The sequence below is a fragment of the Oncorhynchus gorbuscha genome, unplaced genomic scaffold (assembly GCF_021184085.1).
Source record: "Oncorhynchus gorbuscha isolate QuinsamMale2020 ecotype Even-year unplaced genomic scaffold, OgorEven_v1.0 Un_scaffold_2761, whole genome shotgun sequence".
NCBI lineage: Eukaryota > Metazoa > Chordata > Actinopteri > Salmoniformes > Salmonidae > Oncorhynchus > Oncorhynchus gorbuscha.
Genome location: NW_025747183.1, coordinates 33605 through 50972, shown reverse-complemented (window position 1 = coordinate 50972; position 17368 = coordinate 33605). Strand labels below are relative to the sequence as shown.

The following is a 17368-nucleotide window of genomic DNA, read 5'->3' as shown; positions in this document are numbered from 1 at the left end:
GTGCTTCTTGCGGTCAATTTGGAGTCTACAAATTCTTAGTAATTATGTTCAGGCCCCCTGTCCATCCTCTGAAGAAAAAGGAAATTGACCTAGTTGATGATCTAGTTGATGATTCCTGGTCTAAGGGCACCAATATCCAGCGACTGACAGACGGGGCACAACCCAAAACGCTGTGTGCACATCAAAGGAGGCTGACGTCATCCTCTGAAGAACACTGGCTTTGGTCCAGGCTCCCTCCCCTGGGCTGCCCTTCTCAAATCTCTGATATCACACCTCTGAGACCAAAGGCCCTGTTCAATCTCAAACCGTAGCCGATTCGCCCTGAGGATAAACCCAACAATCTGCTCTTGTATCTTGCTATATATTTTAGAACAACCTTTATAGTGTGAATGTTTCCTTAAGGAAAAAGGACTCAAGTTGAAGGAGAGAAGAACAGCAGAGAAAAGGACCAGGATGAAATGCACAGCGCATTATAGCACAGCGATCTATACAGCTGACAACGCCTTTTGAAAAGGCAACATTCGCAGGGATTGCAGCATTCATGATAAACATTGGCTCAAGTGTCAATTATCTGTTCATATTGTGCTGCCATATAACGCGTCTTGCATGAACACAACAGTAATATTCATAAACCACATGCCAAAAATATTGCTCCAACTTTTATTTCAGAGGTGTGTTCCTGTTCGAGTCTACAAGTTAACAGTGTATAAAAAAAACTTTAAAAAAACAAGCACAGAAAAGGAATTTATACATCAATGAAATTCAATACCTTTTTTCAAACATTGGGGGTAATGCCATGACGAATATCAATATGAACACACAGTGGTCATAACGTCACCAGCCCCTCTAAGCAAGAGGAACACAGATAGTAGACATTACTAGAGTAATGACATTCTACAAGAGTTTAGAAATAACTTAACACACACTGAAGCGTGGCTTGGGGCAGCAAGCATGGTGAGCCGAGGAGAAGCCAATAGTCACACATAAAGCGAACGTATCAAATAGGCCTTCTCCCAGTGTTTGCTTGCCTAGGTGGACGGAGAGAGAAGGATCAGATGCAGATGCTGCTAGAGAAAGAGAGAGGGCCAAACGTGGTCCTTGAGCGCAGAGCGAGAGAAAGCAAGACAAAGTCAGCCTCGTGGCAAAAACCCCAGCAGGGGGTTACTGTCTACAGCCAAGGATAACAAGTAGACGTCCATGCTTTAGGTAATCATTGCATCCAGGGGGGTCTGTTCCTAGGCCAGGCTGCCAGGTTGGGGGCTGGGGAGAGTGAGGTACTGGGTCGATCAGACGCCAAGACCCTTGCCAAACTTCTTTCCGGTAGGCAAAACCACATAACTGCATGGGTTGGATTTAGGAGGGCAAGGGGTGAACAGAGAGAGGGAGAGGGATAATGGCGCAGTCTCAGAGAAGAAGTGAAAGAAAGGGATGGTTTGGGAAGCAGCTTGGAGCTCCCCTCCCAGCAGTGCAGTTCAGGGCGAGGCAGGGCAGGGTGAGATAAACAGCCTCGATAAACGGCCTCAGTAAACGGCCCGCGGGTGCTTCATGCAGTAGTGGGCCTCCGATGACGACACGTACGCCGACTCCGGAAAAAAGTCCTCGTGGAACTCAGCCAAAAACCTGGGGAGCAGAGAGAGGGATAGAGGAAGAAAGGGGAAGAAAAGAAAGAGAGAGATAAGGAAAAGATAGATATAACACCATAACAGGGTATAATTCACCACACTGAGTAGAAGTCTGAAGTTAAGGCTAGTTAACACAGCATGGCCATCAACAGAAAGCTAATGCATTTGAAGCAAAGACCACCGTGGGAAATGCATTTACTCCCCCGAATACTGTGGACGTCACGGACAAGACTAGTTACTCAGCACTCCCAATCCTGGTGTTTTCAAACAGGGGGCTTGTTAACACCCCTTCCCCCCTCCAGGCTTGCAGTCAGTCAGTGCTTTTAGTAACTTGCCTTAAAATAACCCAATTCGCCAGAGTAGGAAAGGGAAAATCTCCCCGTCTAATCAGTAGGGAAAATAATCCGGAATGTTCTTAGTATCCGCTGCTCAGCCAAATCCTCTAAATCTTGCCATCTCATCTTAGCTCTACCCGCTCTTATAATTTGACTGCAAACAAATTATCCTCATCAGAGGGAGAAATTAAGAGGCGCTTTACCGGCAACAAATTATTGTCGTTGTGGAGTACCGAACTAGTTTGTATGGACCACAGGACCGTGGATACAGCTATTCTTCATTATTTATTGGTTTGTCCTATCTATTAGTCAGTGCAAATGTAGAGCAAAAGCTGTAAAATTCAACCACATTTCTCTGCAGATGTTAGATAAGAAAAGAAATGGATACATTTTTGTGGGAGAGCATCTGGGCGAACACAGGCATCCTCGTTCTCATACACTATATAGGCACTCTCCACAGTGGTGGAAAAATGACCCAATTCTCATACTTGAGTAAAAGTAAAAGATGCCTTAATAGAAAATGACTCAAGTAAAATACTACTTGAGTAACAGTCTGAAAGTATTTGGGTTTTAAATATACTTCAGTATCAAAAGTAAAAATAATTTTAAATTCCTTATATTAAACAAGCTAGATGGCACAATTGCCTGGTTATTTATTTATCTATGGAGAGCCAGGGACACAATCCAAAACTCAGACATCATTTACAAATGAAGCACTTGTGTTTAGCGATTCCGCCAGATCAGAGGCAGTAGGAATGACCAGGGATGTTCTCTTGATAAGTGTGTGAATTGGACCATTTTCCTGTCCTGACAAGCATTCAAAATTAAATGAGGAATTTTGGGTGTCAGGGAAAGTGTATGGAGTAAAAAGTACTGTTTTTTATTTTAGAATGTTGGGATGTAAAAGTTGTAAAAAAACAAATAGTAAAGTATTAGTACTTTAAAGTATTTTTATTAAGTACTTTCAGGGATGCAAACAGGTGAGGGCCCAAAAAGGTGACACTTTTCTGTTGCACTGAAATGCAGGTTAACGAATTAAACAACAGACTATGATCAACCGGTTCAGACTGTGTGTAAAATAAAAAGTGGTTCATGTGAACCCAACTCACAGCTAAAAACATGTAAAGAAAGCAATTCAGTGTTATTTGTTGCCTAGACTTTACTGCAAATGAGTCTTGATAAAAAATAAACTATACACTACACTAATATTACAGTTAGCCATGACAGCCTTTACAATCATAGAATGCTTGTGACCATACACATTAAATATTGCACTTGGGGAAAAAAAACAACATCTTAAGTAGAAATAGAATGAAACAAACAGGCATTCTATTTTTGCTCTACTATAGTGGCCACTATAGTAGACATCGATCAACTGCACAATGCTACATGTGTGCAAAATAACGTTCACGGAGTAAAACAACTGTAATAATCCCCGCCTCACACAAGTGTTACTGTCAAATTCAACACAACAAAAGCAATATCTTTGGGCTACACTGCACATTATTACATTGTACACTTTCTGTCTGTGGACGTAGGTTCTACAATGTGCCAGCAGAGCATGATACCAGTTGTTGATCTCTTTCAGGCAGAGTACACCTGGCTTACCCCTTTTTATATACTGTATTGAAAAGGTGAAAAAGAGGGAAAGTGGGTGGTGTTCCTTTCACCTCTAGTGGCATCCAGCTTAAGCCAGGCCCAAGCTCGACTTGATCCATGAATACACTTGTTTAACAAGCAACGCCTCATTTTCAACTAATTATCTCATTCTGAAAATGAACCACATACTGTAGAGGGAAAACATTTGTTCACAGATAGTTCGTTAACTAGTTAACATTTCAGATTGCCAGGGTCCACAAAGCAACTATAACTTGAGGAACGGCAAGGAGTCGTATAACGTTACCAGTTAATAATATAGTGTTATATATATATATATATATATATATATATGTAAACATTCATATACATAGTTCATATATTATACAGCGCCAAGCCAAACCGCCTGACACAAGTCATCTTACGTACCCCTGCTAAAACAGGAACCAGCTCACACAGCCAGCAATAAAACTACCCCCCTAAAACTATCCCCTCAGCTCTGTTGTCTCACCACCCCAGGAAACAAAGACATTCCATCGCATGAACACATACACCCAGCCATAGTAAACTGCCCCTCTACCTCACGAACCCCTGACACAAACATCTCCTAGTCTAAACATATTTTTCCCCTGCTACTGGTCGGGTGCCCAGAACAGAAGACTGCTGTAAACCAATGGGGGCTCCTGCTCTGGCAAAAGCAGGTCCGCCTCCAACCTTTTGGGACCAGTCAGAAGACCAACACGATAAGACTCTACCAACTTTATTCTATGTATAAAAATGAATGTAACCTTTGTATAAGCTCTCTTTTTCACCTGACTCCTTATAGAGTTATATGAACTAGATCCGTGCACGTAAAACTGCGGGACAAGATATCTTTCGACTCATTAAAACTGCCTTTTGTTACAACTGAAATCCACTCTGTCCAGCGCCCGTGATTTGGTCTGGACTCTCCAGTATTTAAACACTAACAATAGCGAATTGGTTAGCTCATCTGATGTTGTAACGAGCTGTCTGACTTCATTAGCCAGCTAATTTTCACAACAAACACTACATTATTTGATCAGTTAAGTAGGCTAATGTTGCTCAACATTTATTTGGCTAGCTAACGGATCATTCGAACCAGCTAGCAAGATACTTAATGCTAACAATACTTGTCCTACCACACTTTCCAAATGCCACTTGTTTTTCGGTTACGGCTCATGGGGCGGCAGGGTAGCCTAGTGGCTAGCATTGGGCTACTAACCGAAAGGTGGCAAGTTCAAATCCCCCAGCTGACAAGGTACAAATCTGTCGTTCTGCCCCTGAACAAGGCCGTCATTGAAAATAAGAATTTGTTCTTAAATGACTTGCCTAGTTAAATAAAAACAAATATATATATATATATCCGCGCAAAACCAATATGCGCATTTTCCCACCATTGCTGCGTTTCCACCAAACTGATTGTCGCAGATAAAATTCATTGCACAAAATTTACTTTTTCACTTTCGTTTCCATGTATCGAATAAAAATCTATAGTTCAGCGCATTTTCAACCTTACTGATAGTTTTATGACAAAACTGTTGCATTAAATAGCAAATGTGCCTAGTCTGGTCTTGGCACATGTGGTTTAGCCAACAGCTCGCAGATAGTGCTTGTAGGCTAGTCTACATGATAAGAATATTTTTATTTGTCAAACGGCAGTCAACGCATCGATCATGTCACCAGAGTAAAACCTTTGATATGTATTGAAAAGGTGCATCCAGCTCATACCGTACTTTTACCACCCTGTGAAGTTCATAATAGCTTAATAAACTGCGTGTTTTCCAGAGTCGTATTGGGAGGACCCCACACCATGTCATCGCGTGACTCCAAGTTTACTTAGATATTGTGGTTATTATATCAACATTTGCGCATAAAGGCCTTTCCACCGCCATTTTTTTCGTAGTTAACTTTACCGACACAAAAAGATCCCACCATGTCAAAACAAATTTCTAAAACTGTACTGAAACTTCCTGTTTATATCACAGCCATCGTGACATTTTTTTAAAATACGAAATTACTTTACTTGTATAAAAGCTGTGTATGGAAACGTGGTTACTGTCAATAAAAAGATGACACTAGCGGAAGAAGGCCCGAATAGACGATTGAGACGTACCCAAGAGGAGGTGCCAAGATGATGGCTTTTTTACCGAGCTCTGTACCACACTTCAGACAGAAGTTTACAGTCATTACTATTTTTATTTGTTCAAGATATAAGACCTTTGCTGTGACTGGAATGATAATTGGATCATTTATTTCGGCATGTCCATGCAAAGTCGTGACAAAAAAAGAAAGGAAGAAGTTAGCCGTTCTATTGCTAATCAACAAGAGAGAAACGTGCTTATAGACAACTTTCTTTGCAACCCCCCCCCCCCCAAAAAAAAAAAATCAACATGAACTCTGACATCGTGGCTACCCTCTCCTTACTCATCAACTCCAGGTGTGACGCCACTGAGAAAATGGTAGGCGCGAACACCATGGTTATTGAAGGCTTGAAAAAGACTGGAGTTTGCATGTGGTGAAATCAAGGATATGAAAACGAGTGGCAAAAGTTGAAAAAAATGTGCAAAGGGTGGAAAAGAATAACAATGTCTACCATAGACTTCTCACTGATCTGGAACAATACACAAGAAGTGGAACCCGAGACTCTACGGCTTGCCAGAGATGGAGAATGAAGATGTGTGAGGAGAGGCTATCCGTATCTGCCAAGAAGTTTTGCCTGCAGAGAAGAACAAAGTTGGCGATACCATCAACGTTGTGCATCGCCTCGGCAAGAAGCAACAGCAAAACGATTCAAGACCAAGGGGTATCATCATCCTATTCACTGCCAGATTCTACAGGGATGCTGTCTGTAAAACTGCTAGGAAGAACACCTTTCAGAGCCATGGTATGCGTTTCGCCGAGTATCTCAGCCCAGAAGACATAGAAAGAAGGAACAAGTTGTGGCCAATGATCAAGATAGCACGAAATGAGGGAAAGGATGCTTACTTCGTCGGAGGACGAGGCTTCATCAACGGTTCAGAAATCCATATTTCTCCCTAAAATCTCACCAGAAGGAAAAGGTTTCAGCTATGGTATTCCCATTTTCCTTGTTGTTTACCTAACAAGCATCAGGTGACAATTTTTCAGGAATACTCAGGTATTTCAATTTATTAGTTTGCTCTTTGTATGACAAGACCTATTTCGTTTATAAATTTCCGAAGATTGAAAGTTGTATTTATTTTGTATGTATACAGTAACTAAGATACTGTTTTAAAGGGCATACAGGTCTGCTCTGACTTTACACGGTTATTGTTCTATTTAGTTATTAATACTTATTTCCAAAAAGGTCTCAGGAACGTTTATATGTAAAACATTTTTTATTCAATTATTTTATGATCCGTTTTCATATGTACTTAAAATAGTAGGTATCCTTTTATTTAAATTATTATTTGTTGTTTTATTTCTCAGAATAGTTCCTGATTGCACTAAAGAGGGTTTTTAGTCTCTCTTACTACGAGAACCCTTGTTTTGGTCTTCAACATAATCTTCAGTTGAGTTGAATTTCAAAGCCAGATAACGTCTAGCTCAAAGTTTATGGAATAAGCTATTTTCACTTTAAATCGACTTAAAATGGTGCAGATCTCGGTTCCTTATAGTTTACGTTCAATGCTCGTACGTCTTTGACTCATCCTACTACAGTTTATACTTTTATATAATCTTTGTTGTTTTGTCTTTAGTTTCTCTTAATGCTAGGGGGTTAGAAAACGATGTAAAGCGCAAGGCCTTATTTTTATTTGCTAAACAATTTCGAACAGAGTTTTTCTTTTTTCAAGAGTCTCACTCAATTTCGGCTGATGCCAACTTCTGGAGGTCAGTGGGGCAACGATATTTGGCTTTCCCATGGATCTGAATGCTCCGCCGGTGTCACTACAATGAACAATACATTTGGTGGTAATATTCTACACTCGGAATGTGCCCCTTTGGTCACTTTATTTGTCTTGTGATCAGTTACAATGACATTACGCTCATTACTGTAAACTTCTACGGGTACAACACCAAACATGAGAATGATGAGTTGCTTGAATCTATAGAGAAACATATACCTGATTGGTTATCTAAATTTCCCAATTCGTTATTATTGATAGGAGGGGACTTTAACATTACAATAGATAATTCAACTGATAGATGGCCCCCAGGTAGGCCAACCAATCAGAATTTGGGATTAATATTTTTATGTAAAAGTTTGATCTTACTGATATATGGAGAGAGAGGCTTCTGGCCGACAGATAATTCACTTGGAATAACAAAACAGATTCCAGCCAATCCAGAAATGATTTTTGGCTTATATCCAAATGTATTGATAGTGAATGTGTTACTACAAATATTTGTACTACTCCCCTCACAGACCATAGGACTATTTACATTGATATGAAAATATTTACCCCTGATACGAACCTTGGTAGAGCATCTTACTGGAAGCTAATTAGCTTATTATTAAATAATGATATAGTTAAATTTGATGTTAAAGATCTGCTCTCACACTTTTGGGAAAGGGCTTGTAAAGAAAAATCTTATTGCAAGAACTGGGAGCTCTTTAAATTTGAGGTGTCCAAATACCTTAGAAAATATGGTAGTATTCTTGCTAAGACCAGAAGAGCTGAGGAAAAGGTGATGATTAAGATAACTTCTCTTTCTCAAAGGTCCCCAGCCAACCTCTTGGGGGAGGAGAAGATGGAACTAATTGAGTTACAAAATAAACTGGATAATATATATACATTAAAAGCAGAAGGAGCCTTTATTAGATCTAGGAAAAATGGATTGAGGAGGGAGAACAGAATTAATCTGATTTCTTTAGACTTGAGAAATTTCACTCTAAAAATAACACTGTCCATAAGTCAAACATTGATGGTGTTATTACAGATGACCAAAACTTAATAGCTAAATACTGTAGCAATTTTTACAGAAAATTGTATAGCTCTATGTGGCAGGAATCCACAGATATGTTTTTTGACTCAATGAATAATGTTCACTCTATCAGTGATATAGAATCTAAACAGTGTGATGAACCCATCAAAGTTGAAGAGATTATAGAGTCTATCAAACATCTATAGAACAATAAATCACCAGGTGTTGATGGAATTACATCAGAATTTTACAAATTATTTTCTGAACAAGTAGCTCCCTTCCTATTTGAAGTCTTTTTAGAGAGTATTAAAAACAATGTTCTCCCTCCTACAATGAGTCAGGGGTTAATAACACTGATATCTAAGCCTAAAAATAAGTGCTGCTCATCGATAATTGGCGTCCAATTTTTCTTCTTAATAATGACTAAGATGTTAGCCTTACTACTTGCGAAAATAATTAAAGAAGTCCTGGATGCAATCATTGATGAAACACAGTCTGGCTTCATGAGGAAAATACATATTTCTAACAATGTCAGACTAGTATTAGACATACTTGACTACTCGGACCTAATAACTGAGGATAGCTTCATATTATTTTATTTTTTATAAAGCATTTGACACAGTAGAGCATCAGTTTCTCTTCCACTTCCTTGAGAGACTTGGCTTTGGGGATTTTTTCTGTAAGGCTATGAAGACTCTATGCAAATGGTAACAGCTCTATCAAATTGAAATATGGCACCTCACCTAGATTTGAGTTAAAGAGAGGAATTAGGCAAGGTTGTCTTATCTCTCCGTACCCGTTTTTATTAATCACCCAACTTCTTGCGAATTCTTTAAATAATAGTCCTGTACAAGGTTTTCCATAGCTGGTAAAGAAATTATTATTAGCCAGCTGGCTGACGATACTACACTTTTTCTGAAAGATGCTAACCAAATTCCCGTATCGATCAACATCTTAAAATTAATAAATGTGAACTCATAGCTGTCAAAGATTGTGTGACACCTTCATGGTATTCCAGTAAAATAAGAACTTACATATTTAGGCATAACCATTACAAAGGATCAAAAGTCTAGAGGCTTACTAAATTTGAAAAAACCCCAGAAGAAACTAAATCAATGTCTACAGAGGAACTTATCTTTAAAAGGTAGAGTCCTAATAACCAAGGCTGAAGTTATCTTTATATCTTGACAGTAAAATAAGCAAGGAGATAGACCAGATGCTTTTCAACTTTCTGTGGAGAAACCATACCCATTACATTAGGAAAACTGTTGTAATGAACACTTATGAGAATGGTGGACTGAATTTTCTGGACTTTACTATTTTAAATAATACTTTTAAGATCAATTGGATAAAACAATTCCTAAGAAGACCCACTTCTATCTGGAATTTTATTCCTCATCATGTCTTCTCTACTTTTGGTGGCCTTAACTTCATGTTGGTTTGCAATTATAATATTGACAAAGTTCCAGTGAAACTTTCTGCTTTTCATCGGCAGGTTTTCTTGTCATGGTCCTTAATTTATATATTTTTTTTATCCACACAGATATTATATATGGAATAATCGGGATATATTGTATAAAAAATTCTTCTTTGTTTTAAGAATATTGGTTCCGAAATAACATCCTATTGGTGAGCCAACTGGTAAATGCAGAGGGTCTTTTACTCAGTTACAAGGAATTCTTATCACGTTACAAGGTCCATGTAACACCTAAAGATTTTGCAATAGATGCCATTCCCTCAGGTGTTGCTATGTTATTCAGGAACGTGTCAGAGCCTACCTTCTGTTGAACCTGCTGACTCATCAGTAGGAAATATTTGTTTCTCTTTTGGTCCATTCAACAACAGAGCGATACGATCCTTGTTTCAGCAGGATGTTTTATCTATCTAATGTCATGCCTTATTGGAATGGATTTATTGATTATATATTTTGGAAAAAAGTTTGGATGTTGCCACACACATACCTACTTGTGAACAAAATTAAGAAAGTTTCCTTTAAAATGATTCATAAATATTATCCTGCCAACCACTTTATTGAAGAAGTTTAAGGAAAACATCAACTAAAATGGCTCCTTTTGTAATGACCACCCAGAAACAGTGTTGCATCTTTTTTGGCATTGTATTCATGTAAGAAGTCTGTGGCAAGACATCAGTAGATTTATAATTTAACACATTTATGATGATCTTACACTATTGTGGAGAGATGTCCTGTTTGGATTCTTTACATACAATAGAAATAAGCTGAAACATTATGTAATTAATTTCATTATTCTTTTGGCCAAATTTCATATACACAAATGTAAATTTACAAACAGAAAACCACATTTTCATACCCTACAAAAATAAATTGAACTGTATTTTAAGACAGTTAAATGCTCTACTAACAAAAAAGCTGTTAGAATTGTAAGTATATGCATGTCCCTTAAGGTTCTTGTGTAATTGTAATGTGATATTGTACCCCCTAGCTCGATTGTCCATTGTTTGTAACCTATGTATGTTTGTGTTCCCTCATGTGCTTTATGTATTGATTTGTTGTTAATAAAAATGTAATTAAATTTAAAAAAAGATTGAGACGTACCCAGCTGTGAGAAGAAAGGAGTCATATGTCCCTCAGTGTACAACAGCGCAGAGAGGTGGCTGGAGGGGAAACTGCAGGCGTTTGATTAATAAAGGAGAGAATAAATCCCCTAGGTTTGGGGCCAGCTGAAGATCGCTGGGCAGGATTTAAAGATTAGAATCGCCGGCTTGTGTAACGTCGACTCATCTCCCTTCACTTGAATGTAGTCTGACAGTCTCTCATACACATACAGACAGATGCAGGTGCGCGCGCGCACACGCACACACACACACACACAGGCACGCACATGCACAGACAAAAACAGCATATCAATCCCTCTGCATAAATAACATCTCAAGCCATCATCGTCTGATCACATCCCGTTAGACGATATTATGGCTACAATAACCGTGGCAGGCATGCAGGGAGAGCCAGCTTACAGGTCAGTGAGCACTTTTTCCACTCAGTGAGCTGTATGAATCACACAAACAGAGAGTTGCTACCTAATAGCATTACACCACAGCTAACTGCCCAGTTGAATGAGCTAGACTTCAGGTGACGGGGCGAACACTGGATAGGCGGAGAGGATTGTGTGTGCGTGTCAGCAGATCAATGGAGACTGCACTTCCATTGCTCCCAACAGGGACCCCCTCCCATCCCTCTCCAAGATTTACAAAAAGCCTCATGGGAAAAATCCACCTCTCTATTCTCCACTGCGCTGTCCAATTTTTATTTATTTATTAGGTTCACTTTATCGGAAAGGCCCATCAAGCTGCCGCATTGTCCAAACATTTCTGCATGCTAAGCTAACGTTAATACAATGTCAGAGGCCCATCAAGTGGAAACCAGACACCAGGTTAGCTAAGTGAGCACGTCCAAAGAAATGCTGACGTGGGCATTATCGTAATCAAAGGAAGTCGATCATGGAACTGTTGTCGGCACAGCAACTAAATGGCAGCCTGTCCCTTCCTGCGGGCGGCCGGCACAATTACACACCAGGCAGTGATTGACTGGGGGATAACGGGCTTCGCCCAGTCAGTGTCACTAATCCTGGAGCCTGGCGATTTGTGCATCTTCAGTTCCACTGCGAGTTAATGTGGCTTGAGGAGTTATTAGTTATTAATGGAATAAGGCCTGATGGGGTGTAGTATTTCGCCAATATAGCATGGTTAAGGTCTGGTCTTATGCATGATGCAACACGGAGTGCCTGGATACAGATCTTAGCTGTGGTATATTGGCCATATACCACAAACACTGAGGTGCCTTATTGCTAGTATAAACTGGTTAGCAACATAGTTGGAACAGTAAGTAGTATTTTTTTGTCAAACCCGTGGTATACCACAGCTTTCAGCACTCAGAGCTCAAACCACCCAGTTTAGAAAACGTGATTTATGACCTGTATTTAACCAGGAAGGTTAATGAGAAAACATTTTCTTCTTAAATAACCACCTGACATTGGCTACTTTGGCAGCAAAAGGAAACGTTCCAGGCCAAGGTTCTATGGAGGTGAGCTATGGCAGCCGAAATAGAGCTTATTGAAGCCCTGGTTCTAGCCTAGTTATGGTGTGTGGCTGATCACTAAAAGAAGAACAAAAGTACAGAATACATGTCATTATTCTATAATTAGATAGGAGGTACCTGAGGAAGAGCTCCAGGTGTTTGACCAGGGCCCTTAGGTTCTTCTCTGGGATTTGCATCTTCCCTAGGATCTCTGGCAGCTTCACTGTATAAGGGGAATAAAACAAGATTGAAAGAGAACGAGTGACTGGAGGCTAAATTGAACTAAACAACAATCCCTGTTTCCCCCACACACAGAGAAAGTGCTTAGGAGGACACCTACCGAAGAGGCGTAGGAGGTGCTGTGAGCCGTACAGGTAGGAGGGTGGGGGAGGCTGGTCACTCTGGGGATAGTTATCAGGGGTCAGCTTCCAGCTCAGGACCTCATTGAGCTCGTTGTTCCGTCGGCTCTCCAGGCCGGAGAAGACGCCACTGCCCTCCTTACTGGGCGTCTGGGGCAAAGGAGAGGACGAGCCACTGTGGACAGGGGTTTCTGGGAAGGGGACAGGAGGGCAGACGGCAGTCAATCAACTGATGGGAGTGGGTGGAGGACAACATTTTCATGGACACTTCAGAAACAACAACAGACATTTACTGTGTGCTGTAACACTGAGATGCTGTGCACAGACAATATTCCATGTGTTTGGGAGCGGACTGTAATGTATGACAAGAGGGAAGAGTGCCATCTAGCGGGTGGATATAGTCATTACAACAACAGAGGCTACGGGTGACATTGCATAATGTAAAGCACTACACAATAAACTGCTTATTGTGTTTGAGTGTGTTTTCTTGCCACTCACTCTTCTCCAGATTGAGGAAGAACTTGGGCAGCTGGGCAGGCGTGTCGAGGCTGGCGAGGCGGCGTTTGGGCTGGGGGAGGTCGTAGCGCTGCCGCTGCCCCCTCGCCCGACATCCGCTCACCCCCGAGGTGTGACGTGTGGAGCGCCGCAGGGACTGGGGGGCGTCAGGGTCGGCCGTGGAGGCACAGCGCCGGCGTTTGGGCGTGGTGGTGGTGGTGGGGTTTGCCGTGGTTGTGGAGGCCTCGCTCAGGGCCGGTTGACTGTCCGTGGACTGGGGGTGGAGGGTTGTGGCCAGAGGGGCTGGGGGTGCGCTCACGCAGGGTCCTGGGATAGGAAGGGCGGAGATGGTCAAAGAAGGACCAGTTTGGTAATGACACCCAACACCACAAAACCAAAGAAACGTACAATAATTTGTCACTGACATTTTCAACTTAGGTCAGATATACAAACTGAACAAAGGCCTGATGTACTTAGTGTCTTCCAACAGTGAAACGTTTTCAACTTCATTTTGTTTCATCTTCCGACCTGAAAATTACCCGACGTTAATTATTCAAGAGGATTGCATACATAGCCTGGTGTCTGTCTTACTTGCTGGAGCTGGCTGTGTTGTCCCGGATAGGCATGAAGAACTTTGAGGAGCTGACTTTCTTGAACTGAGCGTGCTCGTTGGGGTACAGGAGGATCATGGGAAGGGTGAAGTCGAAGGTGATTCTCAGACCGTCCACCATCTCCTTGCAAAGCTCCTCACTGAAACAAAACAGTGGCTTTTAGCTATCACAAAGATAATTTCATCCACAATAACCATGTTCGAGAGCATCGAATCTGTAATGCATTTATTGGTAATATTGTGACTGACATACTTGATCTACAAATAACATTGAGTAGTTATTTATGATGCAAGGTGATTTGTAGATCAGTCAGTTGGCAGGCAGCTGCAATGTCAAACAAAACCATTGTGTAGCCCATGGGAGGCGAAAAGGCTAATGGGAAATGTTGTACTATGGGGACTCACTTCTTCTCTGGAGGAACATAGTGAGGACTGAGGCTGGTCTGGGCGGTGCTCTGGTGACTTCTGTACCTCTCATTGGCAGAGAAGGCTGCGTTGAAGGCAAAGTGCTTCACGTATGATTCCAAGATGTTCAATATGTTCATCTGGCACGGAAGCTTCACCAACTGGGGAGAAAAAGAACAGGGCCCTTCATGATCACAGCTCATTGGCAGTGAGATGTTGAAATGTCAAAAGTCAAGAGTTGCATTCAGTACGAGTACGGTACATTGAGGCAAAAAGTTTAGCAACAGAAAATGACAAATCTGTGTTCCTATTGGACTAGCTCAGTTAGTACCTCCCTGTTTCTATAATTTGTCTCTACTGAACATGACCAATATCTAGGAATTTGGAGGGATATGAATAGGTATACGGAACTACAATAAAGCGGGTGTTATCTTTGTTTAATGACACACCTTCTTCCTCTTGTTGATGTAGTAGCAGTCATCCTCCAGTTTCTTCTTGAGAACCTCAGGGATGTCTATGTTGATGGTCTTGTCCTCACTCTCCATCTTAGCGTGAGCTTCCTGCTCTTCCTGCTGGAGATAAGATGGGCAAACAGTCAGATCCATCGAGCCATTTTGTCAAAATGTGTATTTCTGACAATGTCAATGGAACAACTGAGTTGATATGTTTTCTCAATACATAACCTATTTGTCTGTCGTAGTCTATAATCCAAAACACAATACCATTTTGTCCAAATCTTCGGAAGAGTCGCTCTCCTCACTTTTCAAAGATTCAGGATCCTCGGAATCGTCCTCGTCACTGTTGTCTGAAGACGTAATCAAACCTGAAAGATACCCCCACCAAAAAGTGCATGTAATTTTAGCTGCAAGCCATTTCCACCGAAAAGCCATTCTGATAAACTACTTTGCACTAGCACTAGTTTGAGTGTGATGGAACAGGCAAACTCACATGCGTCATCACTCTCTTCCTTCTCTTCAGGAAGTGTCTTCAGAGCTGACTCAACACCGGGTAGACGACGACGTCTCTTCCCCCATCCCTTTCTCCTCCTGTGGGTTGAAGTGGACACAGTTAGACAGGACACTGGCACCAAATCTGCTGTCAAACATAATGCTTACTTTTCTGATATTCTCCAATGGAGTCAAACTTACATGCGAGCCACAGCTTTACGAGCCAGTTTACGTTGTAATTTGCGATTTTCGTCAGTTTCCCTGAGCACATGGTCCTCTGCTGCCAATCGATCCCAACTGTAGCACAAATCAACAGATGATAAATACCACCCCCTCCAATTCAAGCTGCATGCAGTCGGCATGACAGTATTGTCAAAGTGATATCAAGAACAAAGCTCCACTGAAGGTTGCTATACACACTCAATTATTTCCACCATATAGATGGCTAAAATCATTGACAACTATGTACAGTTTTCAAAGGATTGTTAAATAAACGTGACCACTATTTTTAGCCAACCGTACAAAGTTTCTACCAGTAGCTTGCTTATTAGGGTGAATGTTGGAAAATGAGCCCTTTTGCTGCTCAACAGGCAGAGTCCACAAAGGATGGGGAAATTGACCTAAACCACTCATAGATACAGGGGATGGCACTTTTATTTGGGGGGTGATCCTCCCATCCACCCCACCCCTCAGGAACACAGCAAGAACCCTGCTACCTGTCCCCACCCAACCTCCTCCCCAGTATCCCTTCTTCAAGCCCCCCACCCCAGACTGTGTCTTGTGTGTGAGTTTACCTTCTGTTCCAACCATTGAAGTGAATCAGGTATTCTGGGACTCGCTTTCCACGTTCATCTTTGCCAATTACAACATCGACGACCTACAACACACAATCCCAGAAATGAACGATAGTTAGCGGTAGCCAACCAAACTCAAGTTAGCGTGTAACAGACAGCAGGCAAGTGTATCACATCTACACCAAATAGACAGTTAGCCATCAGTACGCGTTAGTTAGCTAACAACACATTACTAATTGGTGGTAGCTAGCTAATGTTATGTAAGCAACGGGTTGGCTGATTGTAATGTGCTGCCCTGGCCTTGCACAGAGGCTAGCTAACGTGAACTCATGCTATGTTAATTCACCCTTTGGTGTTTAACGTTGCTTCCAAAGTTAGCGGACTGTTGTTGTTATGACAGTTGACGTTAGCTAAATGTAGCAGCTACGAGCTAGCTAAGAAAATATACCCGCGCTAACCTGGCTACAGCATGTGCAGAGATAGCAACTACAACATGGCTACAACATAGCAACAGCATAGCAACAAATAACACGGCTGCAGCCATTGTTGATGGCCTCGTTTTTTCCATAAACCTACCATATTACGTTAACGGTATGTTAGCCTAATAGCAAACGTTAGCCTAGCAGCTAGCTAGCAAAACAACCTCGGTCGGGCCTTATGTGGTCTATCCGGATATATCAAATAAACATGATGTCTAACTTAGCTATAGTATTGGATAAAGTCATAAAAAATGGCAATCAAAATGTTTGGGAATTGCATGCAGTATCAGCCCTCGTGACCACAAACAAACTCTTGGCTAAACAACAAGCCATTTACCTTTGCATCATAGAGTACTTTAGCTTTCGTAGGGTCAGGTTCGAAACATAGGACTTTTTCTCCTTTGTGGAATTTAAATTTCATTCCCCGGGAGTTCATTTGTTCGTCATAGCGAGCAGGAGAGGAGGCATCTGGACCCCCGCTCCTTAACCCTTTCCCCGCCGGGCTGTATCCAAAGGGGTCTTTGAAAAAAATATGGAGATGGCGCTAGGACACAACTCATCAAACGAATCCGTAAAAGGGAATTTCTAGTTTGGTCCTTCGTGGACGCCGTAGAAATAAACAGTACATAAATTGACCAGCAGAGGGCGGCCGTTATTCAAAGATGATCTTACTAATATTTCTGTGACATGTTGCCCCTCCTACACTAAATCAAAAGTTTGTCCATGTAGCTAGTAAATAACGCAACAAAGGACAACCAGTAACAATT

General features: G+C 41.3%; 1 pseudogene; it reads right to left on the bottom strand.

Moving 5' to 3' along the window:
• Positions 1 to 646: 646 nt before the first annotated feature.
• Positions 647 to 17072, bottom strand: LOC124026547 (annotated as a pseudogene).
• Between the last annotated feature and the right edge of the window lie 296 nt (positions 17073 to 17368).